Source organism: Gobius niger (assembly GCF_951799975.1).
Source record: "Gobius niger genome assembly, chromosome: 12".
NCBI lineage: Eukaryota > Metazoa > Chordata > Actinopteri > Gobiiformes > Gobiidae > Gobius > Gobius niger.
In genome coordinates this window covers 27,800,023-27,819,648 of record NC_136863.1, presented here as the reverse complement: position 1 = coordinate 27,819,648, position 19,626 = coordinate 27,800,023, and positions in this window count along the sequence as shown.

The window sequence follows — 19,626 nt, the reverse complement described above, 5'->3', positions numbered from 1 at the left end:
TTGTTTGTTGTGTTTTCGTAGTTTTGTTGTGTTTGTTGTGTTCTTCCTGTGTTTTTCTTGTGCTTTTCTTGTGTTTTTACTTGCTTTTTTTTTCATTACTTTTTTGACTGGGGGGTTACGAGGTTTAACTTGTCTGTGACAAGTGTGGGCAATGTAAAAGCCACACATGTAATTAGATAACAAGGCTGACTCGATCTTTAGCACATCGTGTTCCTGTGCCTGCTGTACTAAGCATACGGGAGAACAGAAAGAGGAGAAGTTTATAACCCGTGGCACTACAGCTGACCCTTCTGGAAGTGGACGGAAGAGAAAAACTGATGAAAGGTCGAGACGCAGGGTAGTCCAGATGGTGGATAAGCAGCCTTAGACAACCACAACAGAAATTCGAGCTGTCCGGCAGGCTCACGGTACAACGGCCTCGACGACGTTTGTATGAGGTTTAATGAAACAGGAGTGATTCGTGGGTAAAGAGCAGTTTGATTTTAACCTTTAATTAAGTTCAATGTGTGGTTTTAGTTCACAAATTTACGCGGTATATCCTTATGCCATTGAGTGTGTGCAGCAAAATACATACTTCTTAAACTGCTAAGTACAACACGGCCTCCACATTCATAATAAAGAAAAGTCAAAATGTCTTAAATCAGCTGCGTGCTGCCCTGGGGCAGCCTCAGGTGCTGTTCAAACAGCAGCATCGAGGAGTGGAGAGGATAAACAAGACGAGGTAAAAGAGCACATGGCTTCACCCACCTGCTCTCTTCTGTCGCTCCACTGAAGGCAGCAGCTTGTTGTTAGCAGTGAGCTTAAGCTTACAGTTTGTCCAATGTCACATTTACAAACCCAAATATATCTAAATAATTGATCTGCCGTCCGTCTTTGAGTCTCTCTTCTCTTATGTTAGCGAAGCTCCTTCAACCGTTTTATCACCATCCTGCAGTTTTTACGTCCTGTTTGTTTACTGTGCGCTGCAGGGCATGCAGACACACTCTCTGCTTTAACTGGTCAGTAGCAAAAAGACATGAGGCTGAATAATTCTAACTGGCTTACATACAGTTTGGAAATGCTTTTTTATGCATTGGTTTTTCTTTTATTGCCATACTAGTAACATTGTAGATTCTCACATTTGTGCCCAGTCACTAGAACCAGGGACACAAGTCGGCAGCCCAAGTTTAGAGAAAAAACGCAAAAGAGGTTTGTTTTTTTTTGTGGTGATTTTCGCTTTTTTGCAGAATCATTCTGTTGAAGTCACGAAGAAGCCTCTACATGTTTAAGCTGCAATATTGGTATATTTAAAAGTTTCAAACCGGCTTGTTTATTGAGATTTGGGAGCGTGCAGTCGGGGCGTGGTTTTGTCTGTGTGTATTTACATACTGGGTAAACACCGGGTCGTGTTGGATGGACAGAGATTGTATCAGACGAGCTGAACCGTGGACGTTACAACCAACATGTTTGGAAGTGGATTTATTAATCACAGGTTATGTGGCGCCGCTTCCTCATGAAGAGAATTGAGAGCAATTGTCGCATTTAGGGGTGCTCCAGACTGGAGAAGGGTGTCAGCCAATCAAATCTCAGTAAGTTAAAAGTTCTTCACGAGAATGTACTTGTGTAGATGTTGATGCTTCATCTTCTTTCGAGGATCTGTTTGTTTCCATCTATAGAAAATATTTCTGTCCTGTTCAAAACATTCATTGATTGAAACATGTTGTAAAAGGTTCATGCTGTCTTCTTAGATTGTGACTATTATTGTTTTGTTCTTTTAGTAAGACAGAAGGTGTGTTTACCTGCTTTGCAAGCACTGCAAGAAAATCTCCTATCAGCAATATCAGACCACTGTAAGACGGAGAACCACATCATGAATTGGGACAATGCCAGGGCCATCCATGCCGAAAGTAACAAGTATCAGTGCTGGATCAGAGAAGCCATCGAGATCAGGAAACGTGCACCAACATCTGTGAACTGGGACGACGGAGCGAACACCTTATCCCGCACCTGGGATGCCGTCCTGGAGAAGGCACCAGTCAGTAGGGGGCGTAAGCTCTCCCTACTGACTCCCTACTCACCCTAAAATTGACTGAACGCTTTTTAAAATCGTGTTATTGTTGCTTTTCCTGTTTTTGTCGCTATTTTCACTTTTTTGTGGCACTTTTTTGTGGCGTTTCCAGGACTTTGTTGGCACTTTGTTGTCGCATTTTCATCCTTGTTTCATCGCTACTTTGACACTTTTCTATAGAGGCTTTTAGATGTGGGTAAAGCCAAGCTAGAATAAATGTGCTTTGGTCAGTTGGAGGTTAAGAGGTTGAAATTGGACCCTAGTTGCCAATGACTCCTTGTATCCTCACGTCTTTGTGACAAAAAACACGCAGATGGTTCACATTTGTCTCCGCTATTCTGGCCAAACCACTGACTTATTTGGTCTTGGACTTATGGTCTCAACTTAAGTAGCGCCAATGTGTAATTTTCTGTTCACAACTGCGTCCGAGCCAACGGAACACCAGTCTTTAGGCGGCAAAGGCTTCGTGAGGGGTAAAAGTGCTGTGGTGGAGGAGGAGAACGCTCTGGACCTGCCTTTACCTCCAGTGCACCAAGGAGCCTCTGTGAGACGGGTTTATGTCGACCCCGGGAGGACGTGTGGTCAGAGGAGCAGGTCCTCGTGAATGTGTGGCTCTGCGTTCAAGTCGTAATCTCCCCTCACGCTCTGCATCCTCGAGCCACTTCTATCTGAACACAGTTAAAGGGATATTTCCGGATTTTTGACATAGGGCCTCATTTCCTAGTTATCCAGAGTGTTGCTGATTTCTGGAGATATTTTTTTGTAATTCATGCAGTTCTTATATTTGAAGAGTTTTGTGGCGCTAGGCTAATGCAAGGCTAGCGCATTTCTACGATAGGTAGCCTGCATTAAAAAACAGTCTGATCCGCTCCACAGTGCACCTGAGGCAAATCACTTATAACACCAGACTAACCATATAAATGTCTGTCGATAGAGTAATTTTAACCATTTTGCATTTAAAAGACCTTATATTTGAGCAGCGTCAGCTTCGTGGTTGTACAAGCTACGCAGCGGCGGAGTGATCTGCTAGAAAATAGTCCCTCAAAATGCGATCATTCATGTGATGCAAGGTCAGTTATATTCCAAAAATTATTCTATCGACACAGACATTTATATGGTTAGTCTGGTGTTATAAGTGATTTGCCTCAGGTGCACTGTGGAGCGGGTCACACTGTTTGTAATGCAGGCTAGCTGATACCATAGAAATGCACTAACCTAGCACAAGCCTAGCGCCACGTAACTCTTCAAATATAAGAACTGAATAAATTACAAAAAAAATATCTCTAGAAATCTGCAACACTGTGGATAACTCCAAAATGAGGCCCTATGTAAAAAAAAAATCCGTAAATATCCCTTTAATGTTGAGCTGATCATCAGACGGATGCTCACGACTTGAGAATAGGGCAACGTGCTCATGACCTAAGAATTTCCGCTGTTGTGCGGAATTTCCTGGTCCAGACTTCTGCTGGAGGACTGGGTCTGTTCTGGTGCTTTAGGTTCAGCCTCTGATTTCTCAGTGTCTGACTTTATAACATCAGTCTAACTTCGGCTCATTGGTCCAATATAGTGAACGACCGTAATAATGACCCTGGAGTCAGGCTCAGCCCGACTCAGTCCGACTCCTGCTGTCGCGGAGCGAGCGCTCTGATGCACGGCCGCATTAACATCACACTGGGCCTCGGACAAAGCCCCGTCCTTTATTTGGAATTAAACCTGTCCTACTCACTCCTTTTCATATTAAACGTCCGAGGAATGTTTCTAGAGATAACAAGTGATCCTTTGATTTAGTAGCCAACATCTTTGGGGTGCTTTGGCAATCTCAGGGGCCCTAGCCCTGCGCTTTTCTCTGATTGATTTATACACTTGTCAGTCTCGCCCATCGGGTATTCAAAGAAATCACCCCTGGGCCCAGATACACGTCTTTGTAAATTGTAGGAAAAGCGTGTGTTCTTGCAGGACAGGCTCTAAGGAGGAAACAGGAAGGGTTGAGAACGACTGACGAAAACCCCCGACCCTCCATCTGAGACTGTGACAGAACATTCCCGAGCCCATTGAGCAGAACGCGCTCCCGAAATGTTCCTCTCTCTTCGCAGTTGGCCCCGTCTGCTCGTGATAAAGCCCTCTTAGGTGCACGCATTTAGCTCCGAAACCTGCACTCCCACGCTAGCACCCTGCAAAGTGTACAAACAGCCTCCCGCCTCCGTGCGCCCCGTCATCAGCAGGTGCATCCACAGCCTGGCACGCCGAGAGCTCGCCCGGCGGAGGAAGAGGAGGAGGAGGAGGAAGGGGGGGGAGAGCGGCGTGTTTTCGTGATTAGCGCGGCTCGAGTGTATGCCAACAACATTAGGCCCACAGCAACCTCGGCGCTCGCTGGCGGCTTCTGCCAATTTCCCAACAGGGGCTTAACAACTCGGCACCTCCGCCCACCGCACCGTAAACTAATCACCTTCGCAAAGCGGGGCCGAGCGCTTCTAATTATGTTACGGACCAGGCGCGGCGGAGTGGTGCTCGTGATGGAGAGAGGCGAGTGCGCGGTGAGGCGAGGGTTTGATCATCGGAGGGCCGACCTATATGAGGAATTATACTGGAGCTACGCAGCAGGGCCCAGAGGTCTTAGGTTTGTTCCTTTTTGAACCTCTTCACCCCCACCTGAACCGAGCACGTTTTCTCCAGTTTGGTATTACCCAAATCTAAAAGCTTATTGAAAAAAAAAAAGACTCAAAATTGCGACAAAAACGAGGATGAAAGAGAGAACAAAAAAGTGATGAAAAAGCAACAAAAGCCGACATAAACAACGCAACAAAAAAGAGCTTCAAAAACGCTTCAAATGTGTGACAAAAATGTTTTGTAGGTCTCAGCTTTCAAATGAGGTGTTACACTGACCTGCAGGCTTTAAGCTTTTAGATTTGGTCAAGCTAAACTGGAGAAAATGCACTCGGTTAAGGCGGGGGTAATAGAATAATGGATTTTGGCTTGTCTTGACAGGACAGGAAGTACGTAAGTGCTTTATTTGTACAATTGTACAACGAAACAGTGCAGCTCAGCGCCCCTTCCGAAACGGGCAGATCGGTGAGAGGTCTAACGCCAAACCGGATGTGCGTCAGCGTCCGCCATGATAAGAAGCGTCCGAATTGGGCTGTCAGTTAGGAAGGAGTTAGGGAAAGGAGCCTGAATGCTAACTATCATAGCCACTTTAGCATAGGGACCTCTGATGCTAACTAACCGGTGATTAGGAGCTATGTGCCATCCCATAAGCCACTGCGCCAATCCCCCCACCCCCCCTCGGCCCCACCCTCGAGGGATTCATGCCCAACGGATGGTTCATTTGGATTTTTTTTTTTTTTTTTTTTTGCCTTAAAGGGGCTAGCTGCAAGTTAGACATTTTATACTCACTACTGCCACCTCAGGTCATACGTGTAACTGCAGCCTCTATATTAAACTTGTGCATGACAGCAATTCGGACCCGAAGTAACAATGCTTTGAGTGACAGAGCAGGGTTTTAGAGGCAGTTGTGGTGACCAGGTCTGAGCTCATTCTACACATTAGGACATGGCTGGAACATGTATGTGTATGTAAATGTCTTTATTTTGACACTATGTTGTTGTTGTCCAGCATGCGCTTTTGTTTGGCCTGCACTCCACCAATAACTTTAAAGAAGAAGAAAAACAGCTGTTGGTGATGTCACTTCCCCTTCCCCTGGGTAAGGACGGTCGAATTGAGGAAACGCTGCCGAAGCAAAAGTTCACTAACTGCATAGAGATCAAACAGTTGACCCCATGAAAGGTTAAGGATTAGTTTCCAGTGTTAGTACTTGATGGTTTCAGACGCAGCCACGGTGTTGGGTCAGTCCTTAGCGCAGCCATTATGGGCCATATCTTTGTCCTCCTCCTTCTTTTACCCTGGCTCTGACGCCGTTCACCTGGGGGTCACCTGTGAAACTCCGCCTTATAGTTGCTCCAGGACTCACTGAATACGAAAACACAACTATCTTTCCATCTCATTCATCCAGTGAACAAACACCATAATAGAAGTCTTGTGTGGCTTAGTTGCGAGTCTTGCCCGGATACCTCCTCGTTTGACCACTGTGCTGCAGGTGTGGGGAGCTCTTGGTGCCTCTTTGTCTGTAGGTCTCAAATGGCATACGGACTGTCTGCCGTAAAAAAAAAAAAAAAAAAAAAAGGAGTGAAAAGTGAGGAGAGACGCCCAGCAAACCTCCGGAGTCGTCACAGTCTGCAGGAGTGCTGTATCAGCCTTCCCTCTGTCTGCGGTTGTTTACTCTCCACATCCTCCTTCCGTCAGGTCTCCCATCGCGCCCAATGTGATTTGAAATATACATATCTTTGCATCATTCCCCTGTTGGAATAGATACAGATGATTCCATATTATAAACACATTGTTTTGTGTTTGTGGCATTGAAAACACTTGTTAATGGTTTTAAATGCCATTAACATGCTGCTACCATACACCATGATCATCTTTCGGTCTGTCTGTGTTTGTTTTTGAAGCATAGCATGAATAACTTCTGTCTCATGGTAATTGCCTTTCTAAGAGTGCAGAGCCGTGGAATTCACTGAAGGAAAAAAATAAACCCTTTAAAAAACAAAGAGCACTTGGTTTACAGTGGGGTCACATTCAAAGACGGCTCAGTAACACTTTCCCAAAGAGCCCATAATTGGTGGGAAAGTTTAAACTTGAACCGGCAAAACCTCCATAACAAGGAGAATCCCTCAGCGGGGCCTGCATTTTTAAATTACAAAGAACATGGCTCCACACTGTGAACTGCTCTGTTTCTGCTCTTTGAAGAAGTGTTTTTCTGTTGGAATATGTCTATGAAATATGAAATAGTGCTCTTTTTCCTCATAAAGTACATAATTGGAAGTTAGAGCAACAGATTTGAAACAGTGCTACACCAACTTTTAAAAAGAGCTATTAAACGGGGGGAAATGGCAGCATTTCTAAAAGTGCAGCTGAATTCTTGATGGTGAAATCACTTGGTTTATCGACTTCACTGTTGCAACCTAACCGTGTTTGGCAACTTTACAATTATAATATATTCTATACTAGGTCTATACTCGGTGTTACAGTTTTGAAAATGTTATATGTTTGTCTCACATTGTAACACAAATGTAACTGAGCTACACTACTTTGAGTTACTTCTGAGTTACTTTTGTCAAAATATAAACTAAAATAATAATTATGGCACAGAGCAAAAAAGCCGTCAGAGATTTCCCTTTCCTTTGCTTTCCACATTCTCTTGTGTTTTGTTTTGACATTAAAGAGACTAGATGCAAGTTGGTCATTTTTATACTCACTACTGCCACCTCAGGTCTTACGTGTAACTGCAGCTTCTATATTAAGCTCGTGCATGACGGCACTTTAGACCCGAATTAACACCTTTCTGAGTGACAGTGCAGGATTTTAGAGGCAGTTGTGGTGAACAGGTCTGAGCTCATTCTACACATTAGGACATGGCTGCAACATGTTGGAAAACACATAATTGTAGCATTTTTAAACTCCGAATCGTCACTTTAACTACACACAACTGCAGATCTTATGGACCAAACTTCTAACTAGATCTGGTGATCTTATTTGGGGGAGTTTGGCATGTTTTCGTTCATACATTTAAATGCACTTGTAACTCGAGTTACTTGAATTGTGATGGCTAATTTATTACTGTATTTTGTTTTAGTAATGTTATACAGTGGGAGGAAAAAGTATGTGAACGCTTTGGAATTTCTCACATTTCTGCCTAAAAATTGGTCACTAAATATGGTCTGATTTTCATCAAAATCATAAGAATGATTAAACAGTGTCTGCTTAAACTAACACCACCCAAACATTTCCCCTCCTGGAACCGCCACCTTAACGTGGTGGAGGGGTTTGAGCGCCTGAAGGATCCTGGAGCTCTGTTGTCGGGGGCTTCGTGCCCCTGGTAGGGTCTCCCAGGGCAAACTTGGTGACGGGTCAGACAAAGAGCGCTTCAGAAGCTCCTCATGAGAGACCAACAGGCCCGTTTAGAATCGTGAGGCCGTCCTTCTGTGGACCCACCACCTGCAGGAGGAGCAATAAGGGGCTGGTGCAATGTGATTTGGGCAGCTCCAATGGCTGCCCCCACAACCCGGCGACGGACAAGTGGAAGAAAATGGATGGATGGATGTGAGAAATTCCAAAGTGTTCACATACTTTTTCCTCCCACTGTATTCCTTAGTTACAGAAAAAATTATACATTTTTGTTACTTTTCTATTACGTCACCCCCAACACCACAACCTGATACTATTGATACTAGGGTGGACATTCTGTACACACAATTGTGCCTCATAGACTGAAATCAGATCAACAATGTGTATGGAGAAACACTTCCTCAGCAAAGTCTGAGTTTGTCTTTATCGCGATGTGAAGTTTGAGTTCCCTGCAGGCATCAGGGCGAGTTGTGAGTTTATATAACATTATTATACAAGCAGTTGATTTTAGACAATACATTTAAGAGTGACATCACACAAAAAAAGCTTCTTCCAGGTCCAAACTGTTAAAACAGTATAAACACAGCACAAAACACAACTATCTGAATCTCCTGCTGAAGTTAGCCTGATAAACCACACCCACCTCTTTGCTGCCACAGAAGGTGAGTCTGGACACACACGGTAAACAAGTGTCTGATTGGCTAAGGCCAAACCAATCACGACCGTCACAGAATTGACCTGGTTGCGTCACTCACTGCACCATTATGTTGTTGTTCTATCAACAGTGACACAAAGAAGGTATTACCCAAAACTAATCATGGAGGAAGGAGTCTCTCGTCAGTTTATATTCACTTCATATTTTGTGAATTGGACTACGGCTGTCGTCACGTCCGCTCATTGCTAATTGGTTTATTTCACTGACAATCTGTGTGCGTTAGGCCCGCCCCTTCAAACTGCTCCATTTGCTCCGTGACCAGACTAATTCCCTGCGTGGAATGGACAGGGAATAGTATGACAGAGCCAGGCAATGCTGAAGTAACAACAAATAAAAACCCCAAAACTGTTGTACACCAAATTAGAATAATATAGCTCACCATTTCTACAGGAAAAACAAATATATTTTTGTTTTGAAATGGTGTGTGGGCGGAAAATAAGATAAGTAATGTAAGAAAAGCATCACTAAAGACAATCCAATGTAATATTCCTGTGTGATCAGATGTTTAGAAAGAGCCAGGTTAAAATCAGCTAAATTCCATTATAGTAAATTGGACTAAAGTTGATTAACAAGCGTATAGATACAGATGGTCATACGAGGGGGCGTGGCCTAGCCAAGGAGGAAGAAACCCTCTCATAGGAATTATGAAGAGGTTGTTTTTGACCCATGTGAAAGTGCTGAGAGTTGTATTCAATTTGATCCATTCATGCACAGAATAAATGTTTTTACAATTACAATACGTATAGCACTCATTGTCATCTTTATGTATGAATTTAATCAATTAAAATTTTGAGAAAACAAAAATGATCACTGCCCAAAATTGAAATGTTCTTAATTTAAAATGTTCTTCTGTCGCTCCATCTGGAAAAAGTCGGCCCAAACTGAAGTCGAAGTTACAACAATCCACAATGTGAGTGCTTTCCGGACAAAAGGGTGATGAAACCCACGGCTCGGGCTTTTACAGATGCAAATGTATGTGTCCGTTTCCAAACCAGTGCAGCTAACCGCTCGGTGGAGGAGCGGCTCTTTGACTTGCATGAACTGGATCAGTGACGCACTCTCTCAGCAGAGGCCGAACACTTCCCTCTACAAAACCGTCAAAGTAACCTCCACGGCATCCCCAGCGGAGGCCGGGCTCCCTGCAATTAGCGCACCCCACTTCTTTTAATCAAGAAGTTACGATGATAAAACCGGCATGAATCCAGATGTGTGTTTTGGTTTGAGAAAGTTACACAAACGAGCTGAATCTTTCAAAGCTGCGGGATTGAAAGCTCGAGTAAAAAGTAAAAAAGTACACACTTGGCTGCATATTTGTCCCGGTTACTCGCTCACGATGCACACTCCAGATGTACTGTTTATGCCGCTGACTCATAACAAGGGAGGGGGATTGTCCCTGTGGTGTTGCCGTACAGGTTGGAGGAATTCAGCCACGATCTTTATGTTTTTGAGATTGCAAAGTTAATTCTGCGTTCATGTGGACCGGGGAGACAACAGCTCACACTAAACTCAAGAAAGTAGCAGTGTGATAAAAGACCAAGTCAGCGCTGATCTCCACAGTGAGGCGCGGAGATCGGGAAGCTCGTCTTGACCTGAGTTTCCCAGCCGTTTTCCACAGTTGAGCGAGCGTTCATGTGCTTTTCCCAACTGAAACCGTTCCAGAGGAGCACATGACACTCAGGTACCTCAGAACTTTAACATGTGTAAAAGTTTTTTGCCAAATCGTTTTGCCAAATCGGTGCCTTTTGTGTCCCAATGAAATCAACAGCCACAAAACCAACCAATAATTGATGCTGAACCATTACATAATATTATTTAAATAGTTATTTCAACAAGAAAAAAAATGCCATCTAAGAAAGGTTATCTATCTAAGAAGGCTCATTATGTAACTTTTTATCTAGGGAAAAAAGTTATTAGTGTGTATTTGACCTTTAAAGGGACTATACAGAGTTTAAAAATGTTAAAAGTATTTTCCTCCCCCTACATGTTCCAGCCATGTCCTAATGTGTAGAATGAGCTCAGACCTGTTCACCACAACTGCCTCTAAAATCCTGCACTGTCACTCAGAAAGTTGTCACTTCGGGCCCGAATTGCCGTCACGCACAAGCTTAATATAGAAGGAGCAGTTACACATATGGCCTGAGGTGGCAGTAGTGAGTGTAAAAATGGCCAACTTGCATTTTCCATGCATTTAACCCTAACCCTCACACCACTCCAGGATCAATTGTTTTGTAGGTTTTCTGATGAGAGGCTCCGTCAGCAGTGAAAACCTTCCAGAAACTCTAAGAACAATTGATCCTGAAGCATCATCGAGGCCACTGTGAGGGAAAATAAATGCCATAGGGTCAATGAAAAAATTACTTACTCATATTGAGGCAGGAAACCATTGCAATAAACTTCTAACGCCACAGTAAAGCTCTGTTCGAAGGCGTTATTGATCTCACACTGGAGAAATTCACTTGTTACATTCAGCTCTTAAAGGGGGGGTATTATGCAAAATCGACTTTTTCAAGCTTTACATCGTGTTATTATGTCATTCCCTCATTAAAAACATGCCTGAAGTGTTGCCTTGGCACATTCACGTATTTTTGAGTAATCTGTAAAAACTCTGATGGCGGCCATTTTAGGGATAGGTTTGCCTGAGTCCTCCTAGGAACGCCCCCACCTCCTGGAGACGCCTCCGAGCTTTCGTCATCAGCCGAGTAACCAACCACTGCTCCTCAGCAGAACCCCCTCCCCACTGATGCCACAGACAGGGTGTGGAGGGGGCGTGTCTGAAAGGGTCAGAGGTTCTTAAAGAGACAGAGGCCTATTTCAAGACATTCGCTACAGCCATTTTGAGAGAGCAATTTTATACAAGGCAGTTATTCTAGTTTACTGCATTTACAGACCAACAGAAGGTTTGGTCATCATTGTAGTGTGCTGTAGACTGGTGCTATGTGATTGAAAAACGCAAAATACCCCCTCTTTAAGGCACACTCTGGGTATGCAGGATAGACAGGAAATGTGCAACAGTTAGATAGCAAATAGTCATTGTATATATATCAAAAACTTCAAGGGGGCAAAGCTTACTTTTGGGTGGAAAATAAAGTTATGACGTGAGAAAAAATGGGCCCAAAATGCAAATAAATGCAGACGATAAATATTGAGCCCAAAAATGTATTGTTCAGCTGTATTTATTGAACGATAACCAAATATAGTAATTATGGTGACAGCCCTAACTTTAGCATGAGCATAATTCAGAAAAATATCCATACTTCTTTTTTCTTTAAGGAGGGAAAGCCACTAATATGTCATTTGGGTTCGGTTCAATTGTTGACATTGAAAACAAGGCCCATTTACATCTCTGAGAATTTCTTCATAACAATGTATGTAGAACGATCCACAATAACAGATTGTTTCTTTAACAACTTTCCAAACTATATGACTAAAAAGTGTGAAAGCTCAGTGAGTCAGACGTGTATCATTAGATTGGAGCGATGACAGACAGAGCACAGAAGGGCACGACAATAACAGGCCCATGTGGGGGACGTGGTATCAGACGCAGCTAGTTAAGCCACGCAGCTAAAGCTTACTGGGAAACAGACAGGCGACAAAGGGCTGAAGCTTCACATAAAGTGTTTGTGATCTGAACACGGCTCCCGGTCTGTCCCGGTACGTAGGTGGAGGTTTGGACCCAAGCAAGCTCGCTTTTTATGTGTTTAAGGTGAGACACTGCAGGTGAATAGGAAAAAATAAATAAAGGTATAGATATCAATTTGAAACTTTTGTTGAACATTACTGATACAAATATGAGACAAAAATGTATTGCCAGTTTTGTGTCATTTGAGGTTTTCATATTCAAATAAGGCATTTTGTGTTTAAAAATGGCCAAAATCGCAGATAAGATTTTCAGCGACGAAATCTAAGTAATGGATAGACTCAGATTTAAATGCATGGTTTTATTTTATTGGGATTTTGGATCTTTTTTAAACAAGCTAATCATGTGAAAATCAAGTAAAAACATGTAATCTGCCTTGGGGGTTTTTTGGGTTCAAAGCTGAATAAATCAGGCTGGGAATTAGATATTAAAAAATCCCTCTGAAATTGAAGGATAAAAAATGGTGTTAAGCCCTAAGACTGGGAAGTTTGGAGTCTGTAAAACAGCCCTAAAGTTTTGTAGCGAGAGCGCATGTTTGGCACTGTTCTGTACTGGGCCTCATAGAAGAAAAAAATAGCATATTTTGGTCATAGCGTCATCTATAATCTGTCAATATTTGTGAATGAATACCCGTGGGAAAGACAGCCTCTTGGATATCTCTGCCTCGTTCTTGGACAAAACGACATAAAATAAGCATCGTACGGGGTAGGTTTTGTCAGTCACGCAAAACGACCAAAGATGTTGTTAGCATTTGGCCTCTCCCAATGGATAGGAATCCATTTTATACTATCTTATACTCACTACTGCCAACTCTGGCCATATGCACTGCAGCTTCTTATTAAGCTCGTACGGACTAACTTGTTTTATTTCTTTATTCTGTTTTTCTTTTTGTATGTTTTGGGTTTCCATGTTTTTGGTCACTTCCCCGTACTCAGTTACTCATCGCCGCTTCCTGTAGCATAGTGACATAATCTGATCGTTTGCTGTGTGTTTGGTTTTCCGGGTTTGCCCGCCGTATACCGGTGTTCACAAAGTCAGATTTTGATGTCGATGATGTTTGATGTCTCAGGGAATTAACCTCCTTTGATTATTGAATAAATAATTAACGTCTATATCTTTAAATTTGTTTGCCTGTTTGTATCTCGGCTTAGTAACATGAGCTAGTCGAGTTGATAGATACCTGTCTGGTCTTTGTGCCCGTGGAAGAGCGTGGTAACTTTCAGCTTCACCCTGTTTGGAGCTATAGGAATACATTGAGAGAAGCCAAATGCTAACACCATCTTTGGTCTTTTTGCGTGACTGAAGGTACACCCAAAGACCAGACAGGTACGTATCAACTCGTCAAAGCTCAGGTAAGAACATATCACAGTATGGAAAAACAGTGGCCTGTTCCTTTAATATAGAAGATGCAGTTACGTGTCAGACCTGAGGTGGCGGTAGTGAGTGTAAAATTACCAGCTTGCATCTAGCCCCTTTAAAAATGAATTAGTCTAATCACTGCCACCTCTCAAAAGGGAGAAGTAATACACCGAAATAAGCTCGGACTGTGCACCGTTAAACGATACCAGTATGGTCAAAACAAGATTGTGCTTGTATTGCAGTATCACAGTAACAGCGGTGTATTACTGCAGTAATGTAGTGAAATAGCCTGGCCGCCTCTGCTGTGGCGCGAGCAGCCCCTTCCACTGTGGCCCATCGATTCCATCCCACATGCTGCCGCCTTGTTAAGAGCCGAGCTGCAGTCGGTACACAAACCATCCAGGCTGTGCGGGCATGTTGGGGATCCCCGGAGTTGAGTCGATGATTGACCTCCACAATGCAGGCTAACCAAACGGGCTAACAAGCTATAGCTCCGACTGCCAACGGGCAATTGGCGTCCATATGGCGTCCTAATCACAGAGCCGGGGCTGGAGTCTTCTGTGTTGACAGAGCAGCAGGAACGCAGAGCTACAAGCGCTTTCAACTGCTCCGATTCTGGCACCCCGGACCCACAGCCGTGACCGGCACGGGGGTCAAAGGTCAAATGTAATGCTTTTTAATAATCTGTGCTTATTTCATTTCTTGAGATTTGCAAACGTTCCATCGAACAGAGGAAAAAGAATTTGGACAAAACAAGTGACTTTTGAGCAAAACATTTCAGCCAAAACAGACGTTGAGTAAACAGCGACAACAAAGTGCAGCCCTAGGGCCAAATGCCTCGGGCGCCAGAGAGCAGCCTTAATGCATTGGTTTTATACAGCGCTTTTCTGGACACTCAAAGACGCTCTTCATTGCATTATTCATTCACTCCATACTTGGTGGTGGTAAGCTACTATTGTAGCCACAGCTGCCCTGGGAAAGAATCACTCACTTACTCACTCACTCACTCACTCACTCACTCACTCACTCACTCACTCACTCACTCACTCACTCCATTTGCCTGGTGTTACCAAACGGTATAGATACAGACGGCATCTCTAGTATCGCCCATATATGGTCATGTTTGAAAACAGTTAAGGGGGAAAACAATTTCTCTAATTATTCAAAACCTGTATCTATCCCATCCAAGTACATGATGCTACATGTTAGCATCGTGCTAATGCTAGCTGCGTTTTTTCCCCGCTTCTACTGAACAATCTGCTGCGGAAAAAAAAAAATGGACCCGATTTAGACTTGACTTCATTTGCATGTGATAAATAAGTTTATATTTCACGTTTTCAAGTGAGTTTCCCAAAAGATTGTTTATTAATTATGAGTTTGAGCGGCGTTCAGAAGATTGAAGGACTTCTCCATGGCAACCGCTTCACGATAACTGAAGATTTTTCCTCGCGTTGTCGTCACGCTGTTGTCACTTTTTTTGTTGGGTCTGTCGCTTTTTTGTTGCTTTGACATCACTTTTTGTCACCTGTTTTTATGGGGTGGATTTTCATCCCGTTTTTGGCGTTATTTTGGTGCTTTTTGATTTGGGTAAAGCTGAAAATGAAAATGCACTCGGTCAAGGTTCGTAGGTTATGCTACAGCAGACAAACAATGTAAAGACTTTGATGATCGACTTTCAATAATGAATGAAATGATCAACAAATCCCTGACAAAGGCACAGCCCACTTCAATCTGAGCAAAGTCCCAGAATGTGTGGAGAATTCTCCGGCTCAGACCAGTCTGTGCCGCCTTAAAGGCCATCTCTCTTTTCTCTCTCGCTCTCTCTCGAATCACTTGGAGCCACTTTGTTTTCCCATTTAGGCCGGTCGGCTGTTTACGGAGAGCAGACAACAAACGGACAGTGGGGAATGGAGGACATTAACGCGCTGTTTACGGAGTTCACAGCACATTTTTACACCTCAGAGACAAGGTAATGGAGGCGCACCGCACCGGGAAGATAAAACTTCTACTGGGCTACAATGACTTTTTAGATTATACACGCAAGGAAAAATATTGCCCAAAATGTCAACAATAATCAGGCCTTACACTTATAGCGTCTTTCATGATTAGGATTAGTGATGTTGTGGCTTCTACCTTGGTAAATGTATAATGGCTGTTTAGTCAAGTCCAAGTCATACAGGATCAAGCAAGTCTGTGGCTTCAGGAAATACATAAACATCTGGAAGTGATAATCAGAGGATGAGGAGTTTCTTTTGGGAAGCACCAATAATCCCAATGAGGACACTTCTGCCTATGGTGGTGGAATCTGTCTGCCAAAAGCTTAGTACAGGCTGTCAACCTTCATACAAATGTACAATACTTATATTCAATACTTACAAACAAAAAGATGTTGAAATACCCAATTACTTTTTTTAATGAAACCTTATGAGTTTTTGTTGACTAAAACTATAACATTTGACATTTTCGTCCAGAAAACTATGAGGGCTGTTTGAGGCTAACGCTAACATTAACATCGAGGCCGTCTCTGTGTTTGAGGCTAAGGCTAGCATTAGCATCGGGGACGTCTCTGTTTGAGCCTCACGCTAACATTAGCATTGAGGACATGTCTGTGCTTGAGGCTAATGCTAACATTAGCATCGAGGACGTCTCTGTGTTTGAGGCAAACGCTAACATTAGCATCGAGGACATCTCTGTGTTTGAGGCTCACACTAACATTAGCATCGAGGACGTCTCTGTGTTTGAGGCTAACGCAAACATTGGCATCAAGAACGTCTCTGTGTTTGAGGCTAACGCTAACATTAGCATCGAGGACGTCTCTGTGTTTGAGGCTAACGCTAACATTAGCATCAAGCACGTCTGTGTTTGAGGTTAACGCTAACATCAGCATCGAGGACGTCTCTGTGTTTGAGGCTAACACTAACATTAGCATCAAGGACGTCTCTGTGTTTGAGGCTAACGCTAACATTAGCATCAAGGACGTCTCTGTGTTTGAGGCTAACGCTAACATTAGCATTGAGGACGTCTCTGTGCTTAAGGCTAACGCTAACATTAGCATCAAGCATGTCTCTGTGTTTGAGGGTAACGCTAACATTAGCATCAAGCAACGTCTCTGTGTTTGAGGCTAGCGCTAACATTAGCATCAAGGACGTCTCTGTGTTTGTCCAACATGTTTTGAATTGAGATGGTATTTTAGACTTGAGTAACTACAGTGGAAGGAGAACTCTTTTATGAAGTGTGTCCGTCCATAGCTGTTGTGGGCGGATGTGCGTCAGATAAACGGGCGTACCAGAAAGAAATAGAAAGGTTCCGGCTCTGGAGTTCCAGCTTGGGGGTGAAATCGGGAGAAATACAATTAATTGCGTCAAAAAAACATTTACGCGTGAAAATCGTTGTAATGAATTAATAGAAATTAACGAGTTAAAGTCCCACCCCTAAAAACAACAAATACTGTAAAATACAAAAGCCGATGAAAAACCCACAAAATAACAGGTCATCTAACATTTTAGATGAAATCTAACCTTTTAGAGGAAACGGGCCAAAAGCAATGTTAAATGCGTTATTACGTTATTGCCTTTTTATTATGTTTCGGTTCCTACAAATCCTGTTGTCCTTCACCTACGTTCAAATCAATTATACTAAGTGAGTGCTTTATTTGTTTTAGTACAGTTGTATAATGAAATTGCGTTCAGGTGTTGTGTTAGTCCTGAGCGGCTGTGGGTCGACCTGAGCAGCATGTTTTTGGAAGTATGGGGAAACTGGAGTACTGCCTTCACTGATCCTCTGAAACGGTGCAGCGCCTCCTGGGTTTGTCCCTGTTTCAAAGCGTGGTGTCCTGCACTGGTCAGCTTCTCCTTCCTCCGTAGCTCCCTCCTCTTCTAGAAAGAGTGTGGCTGACAAATATAATCCGTCTTATTCCCCAGTGAATGAACATTAGTAGTAGTAGGGCTAGTAGACTAAGGCGTGTGTGGCTTAGCTGCGAGTCTTGCCTCCTCGTGTGTCCCTTGGTTGTGAGTCCTCCACTGTGTTGCAGGTGTGGGGCATCCTGGTGCCTCTTCAGTGTTTCAGAAGAAGACATCTGTGGATCTCAAATGTCTTTAGCTCATAAGCTTGCTGTTTGTTTAAAGCTGGGTCCTTTATGACAAATACAGATGGCTGCTGGTTGCACTGCTTTAAGACCATGACGCTAGGGGGCCGACATTGTCCACCATTGCTGCAGTACCTCTATATGTGGACGCCAAAACAAGTTAGTTTTCAGTTAGATAGAATTGCCCTCCACACATTTTAAGCAACTGTAAAGCCTGGTTTCTATGGACTTTGATTGACAGGCTGTTAGCATTTGAGCTAATGCCGCAGGCGTGGCTACGACAGAACTACGTGCCCCGCGAGGGCCGAGTCCACAGTGAAGATCCCGCCCTTATGCCCATTTTAGGAACATGCTCCGTCACAGCAGGGTAGGAGGAGTCTGTAAATCTGCCATGATTTCCTCCTTGAACGTAGTTATTATGACAAAAGGGGAGGAGTGAGGAGTGCCTGTCTGGCCTTTGTGTGTGCCCTCGGTCAAGCAAAACGCAAGATGTTGATAACATTTGGCCTCTCCCAATGTATTCATATGGCTCCAAACGGGGGTGAAGTTGAAGCGACCAAGCTCTTTCACGGGCACACAGACAGGTATGTATCAACTTGTCTAAGCTCAGCTAAGAACATATCTCAGTATGTGAAAACGGTGGCCTGTTCCTTTAATAGATCACAATTATAAGTGAGTGGCTGCGTCTGAAACCATCGAATTATAGCCACTAAGCACTAACACTAGCAACTAACTCCTTAACCTTTCATGGGTCGACTGTTAGATCTCTATGCAGTTAGTGAACTAGAGCTTCAGCAGCATTTTGAACAATCCGTCTGTCCTTAAACAGGGGAAAGGGAAGTGACATCACCAACAGCTGTTTTTCTTCTTCTTTAAAGTTATTGGTGGAATGAGGCCAAACAAAAGTGCATGTCGCCCCCTACTGTACAGTGTCAACAACAACAACATAGTGTCCAAACAAAGACATTTAAGGAGAAAAAAAATCCAAATGATCCATACATTTTCCTTTAGTATTATTTTATTTAAATTTTCAGCTGTTTCATAAAGCTACAGTAGCAAATGATCCATGTGGCTTAAGTTTCTACTAAATGAAAACAAAAGCATTTAATCCGTTTACTGAGTTTACTCTTTAACACACTGACATGTGACTGAGGTGTGGCGACAACAACATGGATTTTGTCACTTTTATGAAGTTTTTATTATTAAATGTGCTCCTGTCAATCAACAGTGGTTGTGCATGAATCACTCGAGGGCGGGGGTGGGGGGGTTTGGTGCAGTGGCTTATGGGATGGGACATAGCTCCTAATCACCGGTTAGTTAGCATCAGAGGTCCCTATGCTAAAGTGGCTATGATAGTTAGCATTGAGGCTCCTTTTCCTAACTCCTTCCTAACTGACAGCCCAATTCGGAAGCATCTTGTCATGGCGGACGCAGAGGCACATCCGGTTTGGCTTAAGAGCTATTACCGATCTGCTCGTTTCGGACGCAGCCAGAGTCTTTTTGGCACATTGAAAAGTGCTGCTTGAGTCTGACGTCTCCCACCTCTGGACAATTAGATTAGTGATGTTTTTTCTTTACCTGTATATAAAGGGGATGGCTGGCGGACTCATGTAAAGAAAAACCTAAAATGACAAATAAATAAATAATGTTCAGAGCCGCTTCTTTCTGAGGGATGGATTTGTCAAGTGCACCGGCCGACCCCGCATGCAGATGGGTCGTCTTCTCATTAACAAATAATTGTCCTTGAGACGTATGGCCACATTGGGCGCCTGAGGCATTCCTTCTCCGGCGGCGAGGGCTGGTAATTGATCCCGAGCGTGGTA